This window comes from Drosophila miranda, assembly GCF_003369915.1.
Source record: "Drosophila miranda strain MSH22 chromosome Y unlocalized genomic scaffold, D.miranda_PacBio2.1 Contig_Y2_pilon, whole genome shotgun sequence".
Classification (NCBI taxonomy): domain Eukaryota; kingdom Metazoa; phylum Arthropoda; class Insecta; order Diptera; family Drosophilidae; genus Drosophila; species Drosophila miranda.
This window is the reverse complement of record NW_022881614.1, coordinates 11743588-11758074: the sequence shown is the minus strand read 5'-3', so window position 1 is coordinate 11758074 and position 14487 is coordinate 11743588. Positions and strand designations below refer to the sequence as shown.

General features: G+C 42.3%; 1 long non-coding RNA gene across 2 annotated transcripts; it reads left to right on the top strand.

The window, feature by feature from the left end:
* The first annotated feature begins 10956 nt into the window (after positions 1 to 10956).
* On the top strand, positions 10957 to 14080 carry LOC117193345. Of its 2 annotated transcripts, none has more exons than XR_004474577.1 (2): positions 10957 to 11128; positions 13595 to 14080. It is a non-coding gene; the product is annotated as an uncharacterized LOC117193345 (long non-coding RNA). The 2 variants fall into 2 exon arrangements; XR_004474576.1 differs by having other exon boundaries at positions 11044 to 11099.
* Positions 14081 to 14487: the final 407 nt, after the last annotated feature.

The window sequence follows — 14487 nt, the reverse complement described above, 5'->3', positions numbered from 1 at the left end:
CCGACTGAAACTAGTCTCCTCCCCCTTAGGTGTTCCCAATTCAAGCGGATGGCTTCGATTCTCCGGTGTTTCCGCAAAGTTTTGTTCGCTTCAGTTGGCTGGCTACTGGCAGCCAGGCGGACGGACCGGCGGCAACTGAATGTCAGGCTGCCACATGTCCGGGCACGAAGTCTCTCGCTCCGGCCCAAGGACCCAACCCCACAGGCAGCAGTTGGGCCAGCAATATAATTTTTTTATTCGCAAAAGGTAAAAACGATGACGAGTGCTCGGACAGGCGCCGCTGCGGGTATGTGGCGGGTGGGGACGGGGGCACTGGGTCCCCACATTTACGTGTATTTGCATTTGTTTGTGTTGTTGCAATACAGAAAAATTTCCGCATATCATGTTAATCGCCCAGATACACGCAATTGTTTTGCCTGCCCGCCGTAGCGCCCAAAAGTATGTCGCATTTACGAGTATTTTTCTGTTTGCCGCGTCGCATTCATTGTTTCCTCCATTTTGGCAATACATTGTGTCTTTGCACCACCCCTCCCTCCCTGCCCACCTGCACCCACCCCATGGTCTGGTCGGCCTCTCGGCCACAAAAAGCACAGCCAGCCCGTAATTGCTGTAATTAATTTTGGTGCTGACATACATTTACGATCCACCGAAAACGCATTTGAATTTATTTCGTTTGTCGCACGTTTTGTTTTGCATATTTGGGGGAGCCTCCTTCCCCTCCTCCTCCTCCTCCTGCTGGAAAGGACTAGGACCAACAAAGAAGTATGTGGTGGCGTAGCCTTGGATGAAGTTGTTGACCCTGTGCCTGTGCCAGCATGGAATTTGCAGATGTTGGAGTCCAGATTGCCGCTCCCCGATATTTACTCATGCTAATACTTCTGTAGACTGGGGTAGATCCATAATTGATTACACATTTTCGGTTTAATAGTGTAGATTAATATTTGCTATGCCCCAAATGAATACAGGAAACGGTGCCAGCAGAAAGCGGAATTGTGTCTGGCAATGCTGTTTGATGTACAGTCTACACCGGAAGAGAAGTCAGGTATCAAAATATAAATCCCATCTTCCATCATACTTATGTACGAGTATCCAGAGTTTGTCTTACATTCCCAAGTCCTTCAGCTGTTAAACGTTGTAATTAGTTTAATTAACAGCAGAGCAACAGAGAGAGAGAGAGAGAGAGAACTGCAGAAGGAGCAAAACTAACAAATAACGGTCATTAAGAGGGACCTACCGCCGCTCGAATGGCTGCCGGGTGACCGCAGACCGGGAGAGATGATGCCAAGTGCCATGATTCGCATAATTTCGGTGTTTTACGTGCGGGCGTGCCAAATGAAAGTGAAATTGGGGTCAAACGTGAAAAGTCCCCCCGCAGGGTGCGAGAGGGTGCACCGGAATCCTTGGGGAAATTAAGGAGAGAGCGTGCCTTTGCCTGCAAGCCTGAAGAAATCGCTGCCTTTGTTTAGTCGATGACAGGTCTGTCCTCTGGTGGATGACATATTCCATATTCTTTTGGAACCTTCTGTGGCTTTCCCAAAAACGTAGGGGACTGTGGGGCTTCCTCCCGGCCTGGCCTGCTGACTTTGGCTGGGTTCCAATTATCATCGTGACGGCGGCCACGGACTGCTCTGGCCGCAGGACTGTCAACTCCAAGTTGAAACATTAAGTGGAGCTCGCACATGTGCAGGCGAGTGCAGGAGTACTCCAGTGTAATTCCATGTCCCGAATTAATTAACCAGAAGGATAAGATACACAGTACAGTGCCACAGGACATGGACACGGACACGGACATGGGTGCGGTGGTGGTGGTGGTGGTGGTGTTGTGGGCCCTGCAGAGTACACCAAGTGCTGGTTGCTGGTTGCTCGACTCCGACTCCTTACGCATCATTTAATTACGTTAATTGTCAGCGGGTCCCACTCGCGGCAGGGACAGGGAAAGGGCGTTGCTTGGGGGGGTGGGCGTCTGGGAGCGATGACGTTGTACATTTGTCACTCGCCAGAGTTCGCAGAATGCGAAAGTAATGCCTAGAAGTTGGCCCACATGTTTAAGCCAATGTCCCGTTTCCGTTGTATTCGTTTCTCGTTTCCCGAAAAATGTCCACTTTCTGGGACTCCATTTTGTGACGTTCCGCTGTAATTTAGCAACCCCTTGGCGGGGGTTCTTTTCTCTGCGCAGCATCCGTGCGTCAATCGCGAATTCATCCCTCTGCCCACCCCCTCTGATCTGTCCTCTCAGCCTCCACACACCTCAGGGCAGATGGAAGGGGGCGCTGGGCCAGAAGGCGGCCATTAAATGCCTCGAATTATGGCAACCGGCAACGCAGTGAGATACCCAGAAATTCCTCCGCCCAAGCGGCAGCACAACGCGCAGACAATAAGTTGTGGCCCCCGCTATGCTCCCACCCACCTTCACCCCTGCTGCTGATCATCGTCAGCGTCACCACCACACCACCACCCACCAACCAATGTTGAGTTAAACATTTCTAATTTATTGATGTTTCCGTCGACGTGAAAGTTCTTGTCCAACTGCCAAAAGTTCTCTCTGTCTCTCGTTCTCGTATCTTTCTGGCCCTGTTTGGGGCTGAAACTAACTCAAATTTATGATGATTAAGAAAAATCACAAAATACTTAGGCAATCTCTATAGAGATGCCACGATATATGGCCCTGTCTATGGGAAACGTGTGCTCTCGGACCCCCCGTTCGTGTCGTTTCGTGTCGCCCATTTTCACTCTCATTCTCATAATTTGTTTGTTGTTTCAAAAATAGAAACCATCGCAGATCAGAGAAACATAAACAGCAACAGCAACATCATCATCCGCAGCAGTGGCAGCACCAAAAAAGTCTTTCCTTGGAGGCCATTGCGGATATACATACATTAGGTAGCATGGACTGGGATCGATCCTATTCCCCTCTCGAATGAGGTGAGGCAGCGCGGATCCATCAATCACATGGAGAACAGCTGTGAAGTGAGCTTGGTCCGTTTTTTATTTGACTCCACTGCACACAGAGGGGCCAACAGCCTGGTGGAGGGCGGAATTTTCAGGTCAAGAAGGCTCCTTGTGCTGTTCTGAAGAGGTACATAGTTCTTCAATTTACAATCAAGTGAATTCTGCAGAGGAAATTCTTCAGAATTTCTTATAAAACATTTCGCAATTCCATTTCCATTTCCCCTTGAGAAAAACTTGTCACCACAAAACACAAAACAACAACAATTTGTCATTTGTCAGCTGGTTTATGTGAGTTTTCTGGTGGTCATTTATTATTTCAATTTCGATTTATGCGTGTGTGGTTGTTGTGCTTTAAATATTTAGTATTTGTTTAATTCTGTTACTAATTTTTCCGTTTGTATTCTGTATGGCCTTTGCGTGCCAATCCACTTTTGTGGTAAGGAAACTATTAAAAGATTTTGGGAACAAAGAATACTTGAATGAATTGAAATAAAAGAATTGATGGCGCAAACAAAAAACTGTTTTTAAGTTGATTCTGGTTTGTGGACCTTAAAGTAGGTTTATGGGTAGGAAAACAACACAGCCATGAATGTCGATTCGCCCACGACATGACTCGTTCGCTACGGGCCTCGTTCGAGTTGCATGACAACAGCAGCAGCGCCAATCGTTGTATTTAAACGATCCGAGCAGGTTAGCTGCCGTACTTCCCGCGCCCAATTTAGTCCAGAGGCCAAAACGGTGACATAGTTTCCCCTGCTCTCAAGAAAGTTAATTTCGAACACAGTTTTTCAGTTAGAGAAGGCTACACCACAGAGGAACCGCCCCTATTCGCAGCGGCTGCCTTTCCTTGCATGTCCAACGTGCATTCGCCCGGAGACTAGAGGAGGCGGACCAACAAGGATGGCTACAACTGCCAGTTGTCAACCCATATCCATTTTAGGACTGCAACCACTGGGCAGGACTGGCTGCTCCCCAGTCCCCCCCCCCCCCCCCCCCATTTCCCATTCCACATTCTACCCCACATCCAGTCGCCCCATCTCCGTTTGTTTGGCCTGGCCAAATAGCAACAAACGACGCCAGCGACGAAGCCTGTTAAGTGTCCCCGGGGTTCCAACTCCGACCCCTCTACCCACTCCACGCTGTATCCGGATCTGGGTCCGGGTTTGGGTCTCCGTGTCCGGGTCCGTGTTGCTGCTCTCTGCTTCTGCTGTACACAAATTTTCAACATTTTCGCTAATATTTCCGTTGCCGTTCATTTTAATGTGAGCCATTTGTTTGTTTTGCTGGTGTGTCCCCAGCGTCGGTCCTATGCGGGTCACTTGGCTTCCTGTCTGAACCCTCCAGCCACCCCCTCCCTATTCTCTCACCCCCCCCCCCCCCCTTGGTTGTGCGGCGCTTATCGGTACTCTGCGGTTATGTTTTTGTTGATTTAGTGGAGCAGCCTGTTGAACTTTTCGCTTCGCTGCGGCGACAGGACACACCCAATCCCCGATGGGTGTCCGCGCGGTCCCATTCAATTTCCATGCTCGCATTCTGTTTGCATTACCATTGGGTGGGTCAACAGTGGAACTGGCAGCACTAATAGTATTAATAATGAAAGAAATGGCGAGATTATTTAATATTTTCACATTTAATAATCAATATTTCCAAAGAACGAAATATTCAAATTTGAAATGAAATGGCTGGAAATGTGGCGACTCCTGTGTAGTAAATTTACTTTTGGCGCCACCTATATCTGAATCGCTTGGTTCGCGACGTCCAGAGGCTGCCACCACTAGCCATACAGTATATAGATGTGCCAGTTCATACAACGAAAGCGCACACACTGGCTAGCGCGTTGCGTACCCCAGAGTGACGTCATCATGAGAGAGAGAGAGCGCAGAGAGAACATCTTTGCATGTGTTAGTACACATGCAATATGTTTCGACAAAAATATGTGATTGTATGCTTTTTCAGATTTTTTGAACTCTCTCAGGTCTGGTTCTGTTTTGCCACCAGCATGTTTTAGTGTATGGGTGCACATGCATTCTCACGTACTTTGCGTGTGTGTGTTTAGTATTGCTGGCCGCTAGAACTGAAATTTGAGTTTGGTTCTTGTTTTGGGTCTTTTGATGCACTGACCTACCGCCACAAAATAAATGAAGAATGGGCAGGGGGTGGGGGTATGGTACACTGGGGCGCGGGAAATAAAATAAAAGCTGTTATTTGTTTGATTTATACCACAAAATATAAAATATTACAATAATATAACTACACATTTTTTTGCTTATTTTAAATAGGTTGATTATAAATTATAAAAATTATGCAAACGCCGTCGGTTCTCGACTTTTTGGTTAATTATAACTAAAACAATGATGTATCTAAATATACAATATAAGAAAATATATATATATACTTAAACAAATATGCATTGTAAATATAAATGGAATTGGTTTTATATATATTTAAAATCAATTGTCAATTCCGCGCTTTCCGACGGGAATCTGCAAAGCAAAAATTTAGATGCCGGTCGCACCTTGATTACTCTCATGGACAATACCCATAAATTTTCTAATTCAATTATAAAATATCTTATGTACATATGTACATAAATATTAAAGTTTATTACATTCGTATAGTGCATGAGGGTTTTCAAAATTACTGTTGTCTTGATGTCTTGGTGGCAAGCTTTTTAGAAAAGTGTTAGTACTCTTAAAGGACACGCAAGTGCCTACTTAGTCCTACTAGAATGCCTTGCTTAACAAAGACTCACACCCACTTAGATATAAAAAAAAACAAGCAATCTAATATAATCTAATGTAATTAATAGGGAATAAACGCAACGTACCAGCGGAAAAACGAATCACTTGTCTTTCTCACAAGCTTCGCGCGCGCTTTTTGTCTATCCATCATTCCACGCATTCATACTCACACACACTTGCATGCCCTTTAAGAGTACGAACACTTTTCTAAGAAGCTTGCCACCAAGCCATCAAGACAACAGTAATTTTGAAAACCCTCATGCACTATACGAATGTAATAAACTTTAATATTTATGTACATATGTACATAAGATATTTTATTATTGAATTAGAAAATTTATGGGTATTGTCCATGAGAGTAATCAAGGTGCGACCGGCATCTAAATTTTTGCTTTGCAGATTCCCGTCGGAAAGCGCGGAATTGACAATTGATTTTAAATATATATAAAACCAATTCCATTTATATTTACAATGCATATTTGTTTAAGTATATATATATATTTTCTTATATTGTATATTTAGATACATCATTGTTTTAGTTATAATTAACCAAAAAGTCGAGAACCGACGGCGTTTGCATAATTTTTATAATTTATAATCAACCTATTTAAAATAAGCAAAAAAATGTGTAGTTATATTATTGTAATATTTTATATTTTGTGGTATAAATCAAACAAATAACAGCTTTTATTTTATTTCCCGCGCCCCAGTGTACCATACCCCCACCCCCTGCCCATTCTTCATTTATTTTGTGGCGGTAGGTCAGTGCATCAAAAGACCCAAAACAAGAACCAAACTCAAATTTCAGTTCTAGCGGCCAGCAATACTAAACACACACACGCAAAGTACGTGAGAATGCATGTGCACCCATACCCTAAAACATGCTGGTGGCAAAACAGAACCAGACCTGAGAGAGTTCAAAAAATCTGAAAAAGCATACAATCACATATTTTTGTCGAAACATATTGCGTGTGTACTGCACTCTCTCTCTCATGATGACGTCACTCTGGGGTACGCAACGCGCTAGCCAGTGTGTGACGCTTTCGTTGTATGAACTGGCACATCTATATACTGTATGGTTAGTGCTGCCACTTAGTTTAAGTATGTACTATGTGGCAGCCCGGATCGCAGCCCCGCAGCAACACTGCAACTACGAGTCGTTCGCTGGTGTGGCAGCACCTGCGACTCCGACGCGATGGTCTGGCATCTTCAGTTTCAACTACGCGCGCTGTGTAAATGTAAAACGGCAATGTAAAACTGCGGATTTGCCTAAGATATGTGGCCGTTTAAGAGTAGATTCCATCATAAATTCATATAAATGCATATAAAAAACAAAATTATTTAGATGGATTTATGGACTCTATTACGATTCGATAACAGCAAATTAAATACATCAGTTTTGTATATCTTCAACATTACCGAAGACCAAGGGCGGACCGAAGGGAATCTGCGGCGGAAGCTAAACGCCGATCGAATCGATACTGCATCCACGATCGCCTTCCCTCCAGCCCTAAGGGCCGATACCCTCTCCTGCAACAACCTGCTATGCAGCGATCCTCTTCTCTTACCCCGCCAGGTGAGTTAAGTTATTAAGTTATTATTTACTCATATACTTTATTTAACTCGTTCTTTCATTTTAGCAGCTCGCTTCCTCCGGTCTACGCCGTCGGTACCTCCACCGCGGTGGATTCCACGTCGCCCTCTCGGGAGGTCCAAGGGATGACTCCTGGCTGGACTGTGTCAGCCAGAATGTCCTGCTGCGGGCCATAGGCATGATGCCACTGCTATGTCGCTGAGTCGACCAACCGGTCCTATCCAAGCATTACCGAGGCGAATTCGAGATAGGCCGAGTCCTATCCCAGCCAGGCAGAATCGTATCACAGCAGGATAGAAGCGCAACCCTTGCAAGATCCGAGCCCAACAAGATATCGTCATTTTTCGATCTGGCCATCGACAACAAGGACTTTGACTACGGCAACCAAAAGAGGAGCTACGCGGGCTAGACTCTAGATAGATCTCGTTGTTGTTAGGTTTAAGGATATATATTAGATAGTCCATATATTTAGATATTAGATACAAATGTTTTCCACTTCTTTATTTATTTATCCTTGTTTGTAGTGGGGCGGATCGAAGCTCAACTCTCCCACAACGCAATTGATGTAGCCGTCATAAGAAATGAAAACCGTTGTGTTTCGTGGTATATATGTATGTATATAATTATGTGTGTGTATTTGGTTGGGCGGTCGCGCGGTAGATCGGCCGTCTGAAGTGGGGGTGAAATCGTAACTACTTAACTCTATGCCTTATGGTGCTTTTTCTGCCGTGAGCGCCGTGTAGATCGTGGATTGTGGATCCGAGCGCCCCTCCGAGCGCGCGAGAGCGAGCCGGGACCGAAGCGCGCGGAGCCGGCACAGTGCGCGGAAATTGTTTACTGCTGGCCTGAACACTATTGAAAAATAATCCTTGCTGTATCCTGTTTCGGAGAAACTATCCCGTTTACAAAAGGGCGTGAAACATTTTTGATTGGGGAAAATGTCGTTGATCCTTGATAAGGACTCCATTAATAAGGCCCTTTTTTATCACAGGAAGCCTTCGCACGCCCAGATCGGCCCACAAATAGCCGAGAAAACTAAATATGTATGGTTGGGGTTGTTGGAGTCCTTAACGAAGGATCAAGGACACTTTTCTAATCACGGCGGGCCATGGCACGCTTCAATTGTGCCACAAGTAAGGTAGAAAAAAAGATATATATGTCTGGAGATGATATCCTTGATCCTTGGTCCTTGATAAGGAATGCACTAGATCAAGAAATCTATTTCGATCACAGGAAGCTACCGCACGTCCCAATCGGACAAGAAATGGCGGATTTATGCCATAAACAACAAATTACAGCAACAACATCCAGTTATTACAACAACTTTCCATTTTGGGGCACTCAAAACCGAGATTCTTCGATTTTCAGATCTGGGATACCAGGCGAACAGAAACCAGCAGAAGGACGCTGGTTTTTTTAATTCCTTTTAATTTTGTTTTTACGTTTTTTAATATGTTCTTTGGCCGCTATTCTCGTTTGTGGCCATTTGACTGGTCAAAGAAAATATGAAAAAACGTAAAAACAAAATTAAAAGGAATTAAAAAAAAACCAGCGACCTTCTGCTGATTTCTGTTCGCTTGGTATCCCAGATATGAAAATCTAACGAGGGGGAACGTTGTGAGTTGCTGCAGAGACCGCAACTCTACATTTATACCCGATACTTAGTCAGTATGGCTCTCCTCCGGCAGACGCCGCTAATATTAAACGACACGACAAAGAGTGCGTGCGAGAGAGACAGAAAATCAGTCTGAGCGTGACGTCGGGCGCTGCGTGGCCACTGCAAATTGATTTCTTGCTTTTGGCTACAAAAATGGTCCGATCTGATCCAGATTCAGCAATCTGATAGATATGGTCATTATCTATGTCATTTGGTCATTTAGTTTTCTCGAATGTGCAATATTGTGGATGCAACAGATTTTCGTCCTTTGTGGGGGCGGAAGGGGGTGGGGCGAAATTCTGAGATATACGTTTTATAGTGAGATCTAACAAAAGTGCGAATACCAAATTTGGTTACTCTAGCCTTAATAGTCTCTGAGATTTGTGAATATCCCCAGATTTTCGTCCTTTGCGGGGGCGGAAGGGGTTGTGGCGAAATTTTGAAACAAACTCGTCTCGGTCCGATATGTTAGGAAAGTGGATACCAAATTTGGTTGCTCTAGCTTTTATAGTCTCTGAGATCTAGGCGCTAATGTTTTACTCTAAGCAAAGCCGCCTATGCCACGTGTGTGTTAGAGAGAGACAGGGCGAGAAAAAATGAAATTGTTTTCTTGATGCTGGCTATAATAATAATACGATCCAATTCAGATTCCGCAGTCTTAAAGATATGGCCATTCTCTACAACTCTACGTTTTTGGTTTTCTCATATCTTTAAAATTTTGGATTCCACAGATTTTCGTCCTTTGTGGGGGCGGAAGTGGGCGGGGCGAAGTTTCGAAATATTTTTGTAGCAGTGACATATCACAGAAGTCTGGATCCAAAACATCGTTGCTCTAGCTCTTATAGTCTTTGAGCACTAGGCGCTGAAGGGGACAGACAGACGGACGGACGGACAGAAAGACAGGGCTCAATCGACTCGGCTATTGATGCTGATCAAGAATATATATACTTTATGGGGTCGGAAACGATTCCTTCTGGACGTTACACACATCCACTTTTACCACAAATCTAATATACCCCAATACTCATTTTGAGTATCGGGTATAATAAAACGAGGGGGAACGTTGTGAGTTGCAGCGGACACCGCAACTCTACAGTTATACCCGATACTAAGTCAGTATGGCTCTCCTCCGGCAGACGCCGCTAATATTGAACGACACGACAAAGAGTGCGTGCGAGAGAGACAGAAAATCAGTCTGAGCGTGACGTCGGGCGCTGCGTAACAACTGCAAATTGATTTGTTCCTATTGGGTATAAAAATGATCCGATCTGATCCAGATTCAGCAGTCTGATAGATATGGCCATTATCTATGATTCTGCGTTTTTAGTTTTCTCGAATCTGCAATATTGTGGATGCAACAGATTTTCGTCCTTTGTGGTGGCGGAAGGGGGTGGGGCGAAATTCTGAGATATACGTTTTATAGTGAGATCTAACAGAATTGCGGATACCAAATTTGGTTACTCTAGCCTTAATAGTCGCTGAGATTTGTGGATGCTCCAGATTTTCGTCCATTGCGGGGGCGGAAGGGGGTGTGGCGAAATTTGGACACGAAACGGTCAAGGTCCGATATCACAGGAGTGTGGATACCAAATTTGGTTGCTCTGGCTCTTATAGGTTCTGAGATCCTTGAACTCATATTTTGCAATTGGCAAAACCGACCATGAAACCTGTGTGTTAGAGAGAGACAGAGCGAGAAAGAATGAAATTGTTTTCTTGATTCTGGCTATAATAATTATACGATCTGGTTGAGATTTTACACTCTAGAACATATAGTCATCCTCTACGATTCTGCGTTTTTGGTTTTATCGTATCTATAAAAATGTGGATGCCACAGATTTTCGTCCTTTGTGGGGGCGGAAGTGGGCGTGGCGAAGTTTTGAAATATTTTTGTAGCAGTGACATATCACAGAAGTCTGGATCCAAAACATCATTGCTCTAGCTCTTATAGTCTTTGAGCACTAGGCGCTGAAGGGGACGGACAGACGGACGGACGGACAGACGGACAGACGGTGTTGGAATACGCCTATTCCCACATTCAAATAATAACATTAAATACTATTAAATAATACTATCGATATATTAAGTATTATTATGTAAAGTTAGTCTGGTCACACTTGAGGTGTCCACTTCCTCTTTCCTTTCTGATCTCGAATCGAATGTACGTGGTACCGTTGTTGCAGTGAAAAAGTAATCAAGAAATACATAAATAATCTTTAAAGAAAAATATAACTTGGTACTGTCATTCGTTTACTAATTGTCATAGCTAGTTATCCAATAGGTTATGGGCCCAGTCCACGCCAATTTAAATAAATTAAATTAATAACAAATAGTTATGAAATTAGTTCCGCGTTCGTTCTTGTGTAGTTTTTTTTTTTTGTAGTGTGTGTGTGTTTGTATAATATATACATACATAGAAAATGGAAAGAAATAAGCAACATATTAACCCTTTTTGTGGCGAGAAATATTCTATATGGAAATTTAGAATCAGAGCTTTGTTTGCTGAATTAGAGGTGCTCCAAGTAGTCGATGACATCATGCCTAACGAAGTAGATGATAATTGGAAAAAGGCAGAGCGATGTGCGAAGAGCATTTTAATTCAATATTTAGGCGACGCATTTCTAAACTTCGCGGCAGGCGACATTTCGGCACGTGATAGCCTTGCGTCGCAATTAGCTGCACGTAAACGTTTAATAACACTCAAACTCTCAAGTGAAATGACACTTTCGAGTCATTTTGTTATTTTTGATGAAACAGTGAGTGAGTTGTTAGGGGCGGGATGAGAGGACAAAGTGGCACATTTGCTGCAGACTCTACCTTCAACCTATAATGGTGTCATCACGCCAATCGAAACTTTGTCAGATGAAACTCTATCATTAGCGTATGTAAAAAATAAATTGTTCGACTACGAGACCAAATTAAGAAATGAAAGTACTGATACAAGTAGTAAAGTCATGAAGTAAGTTGTAAGAAATAATAACAATTTGAATAATCGTAAAACGTTTGGATCTAGAAACACACGGCAAAAGATATTATTTAAGGGAAAAGCTAGAAGTAACATTAAATGCCATCACTGTGGCAAAGAAGGGCACATGAAAAAAGACTGTGACCAGTTTATAAGGTTAAATCAAAATAAAGAAAATTATAAACAGAATAAACAAGCTCAGCTTGCAGCATCGGGCCACGGGTTCGCATTTATGATGCGGAAAATGACAAAGAGTGATAAAATAAATAATGAACTCGGTTTTATACTCGATTCTGGTGCAACGGATCATTTGATCAATGATGACTCGCTGTACGCCGATTGCATCGAATTGGAGCAGCCAATTAAAATCGCTGTGGCAAAAGAAGGCGAGTTTTTATATGCCACTAAGCGTGGAATTGTGCGGCTGCTACAAAGCTAGACTGGTTGCAAGAGGATTTACTCAAAAGTACCAAGTAGACTATGAAGAAAAATTTGCTCCCGTTGCTAGAATTGCAAGTTTTAGGTTCGTACTATCATTGGCAGTCCAGTTTAATTTGAAAGTCCATCAGATGGATGTTAAAACAGCTTTCCTCAATGGTACATTAAGTGAGGAGATATATATGCGGCCTCCTCAGGGCGTATCATGCGGTGCTGGGCATGTATGCAAACTGAACAAAGCCATTTATGGGCTCAAACAAGCAGCTAGATGCTGGTTTCAAGTATTTGAGCAAGCATTGAAAGAATTCGATTTTGTAAACTCTCCCGTGGATCGTTGCATATATATTCTTGATAGAGGTGACATAAAGAAAAACATATATGTATTATTATATGTTGATGATGTAGTAATAGCGACAAGGGATATGGATAGAATGAATAATTTCAAAAAGTATTTAAGCGAAAGATTTAGAATGACTGACTTAAATGAGATAAAACATTTTATCGGTATCAGAGTAGAAATGTTTGAAGACAAAATATATTTGAGTCAAGCTGCATATGTAAAAAGAATTTTAAATAAATTTAACATGGATAGTTGCAATTTAGTCAGTACTCCATTACTATATAAACTAAATTATGAGTTACTTAACTCAGATGAAGACTGCAATGCTCCATGTCGTAACCTTATTGGCTGTTTAATGTACATAATGCTGTGTACACGACCAGATTTAGCTGCCGCTGTAAATATCTTGAGTAGATATAGTAGCAAGAACAATGCTGAGTTATGGCAATGTTTAAAAAGGTTATTAGATATTTAAAGGGAACTATTGATATGAAGCTTATATTTAAAAAGAATACATCATTTGAAAATACATTAGTTGGCTATGTAGACTCCGATTGGGGTAGTAATGAGATTGATAGAAAAAGTACAACGGGTTATTTGTTTAAAATGTTCGATTCCAATTTAATTTGTTGGAATACAAAAAGACAGAATTCAGTGGCAGCTTCATCAACTGAAGCTGAATATATGGCCCTATTTGAAGCTGTAAGAGAAGCTTTATGGCTAAAGTCTCTTCTAAATAGTATTAATCTTAAACTCGACAAACCCATTAAAATTTATGAAGACAACCAAGGCTGTATTAGCATTGCAAATAATCCCTCATGTCATAAAAGAGCAAAGCATATTGATATAAAATATCATTTTTCAAGAGAACAGATAGAATCTAATGAGATTTCTCTTGAGTATATTAATACAGACAACCAACTTGCTGACATCTTCACGAAGCCACTACCTGCTGGAAGATTTCCGGAACTGCGGAACAAATTAGGACTACTACAAGAAGAATGATTCCAATTTAATGAAAACATGAACATGAAGCTTTATTAACGATTTTATTACATTAATTCATATATTTTTTTTTGATTTGAACCAAAAGAACCAATGAATTGTTAAAGTAATTTAATTTTATGTTAATCTAATTTTAAAGTGATCTGATCGGGTTTTTCTGGGTTTTCCCCGTATCCTTAGAGCAAATGCTAGATCACATAACACTTCCCAGAATGCACACCAACCACATTAGAATAACAATTGAATGTTACCTTTTTGATTTAATGATGAAAACATTTTTTTTTATTTTTATGATTTTGATGATTAATGTTATTTTTGAGGGGGGCGTGTTGGAATACGCCTATTCCCACATTCAAATAATAACATTAAATACTATTAAATAATACTATCGATATTGTGTGGACGTTGACATGCAATGACTGCATCTTTCAAGAGGCGATGCAGTTACTGCACCGTCAAGTGGCCCGTGTGACACCAGCAGAAGGCTGTTACGCGCGGATCCCAGGCAAAACGCAGCCCTCCTCCCGCCCAACCGACCGAGGGGCGCTGCCGCATGACGCGCGGTGCGTAGCCGAACCAAACGCGAACATGCAAGAAAGATAGCTATTAGACTAACATTCGAGGAAAATTAGTACTAAACTTACTAAGAAACTAAGCATGCAATCAAAGTACAAATACCACTACAGTTACTAATTAATAGAAAGGTGTGTAAGGATTAATAATTTAATAAGAGGAAGAGAATTAGTGGTGGATATAATATGGTAGAGGGAATTATAATCCGAGCATAAGACCCTAAACGGT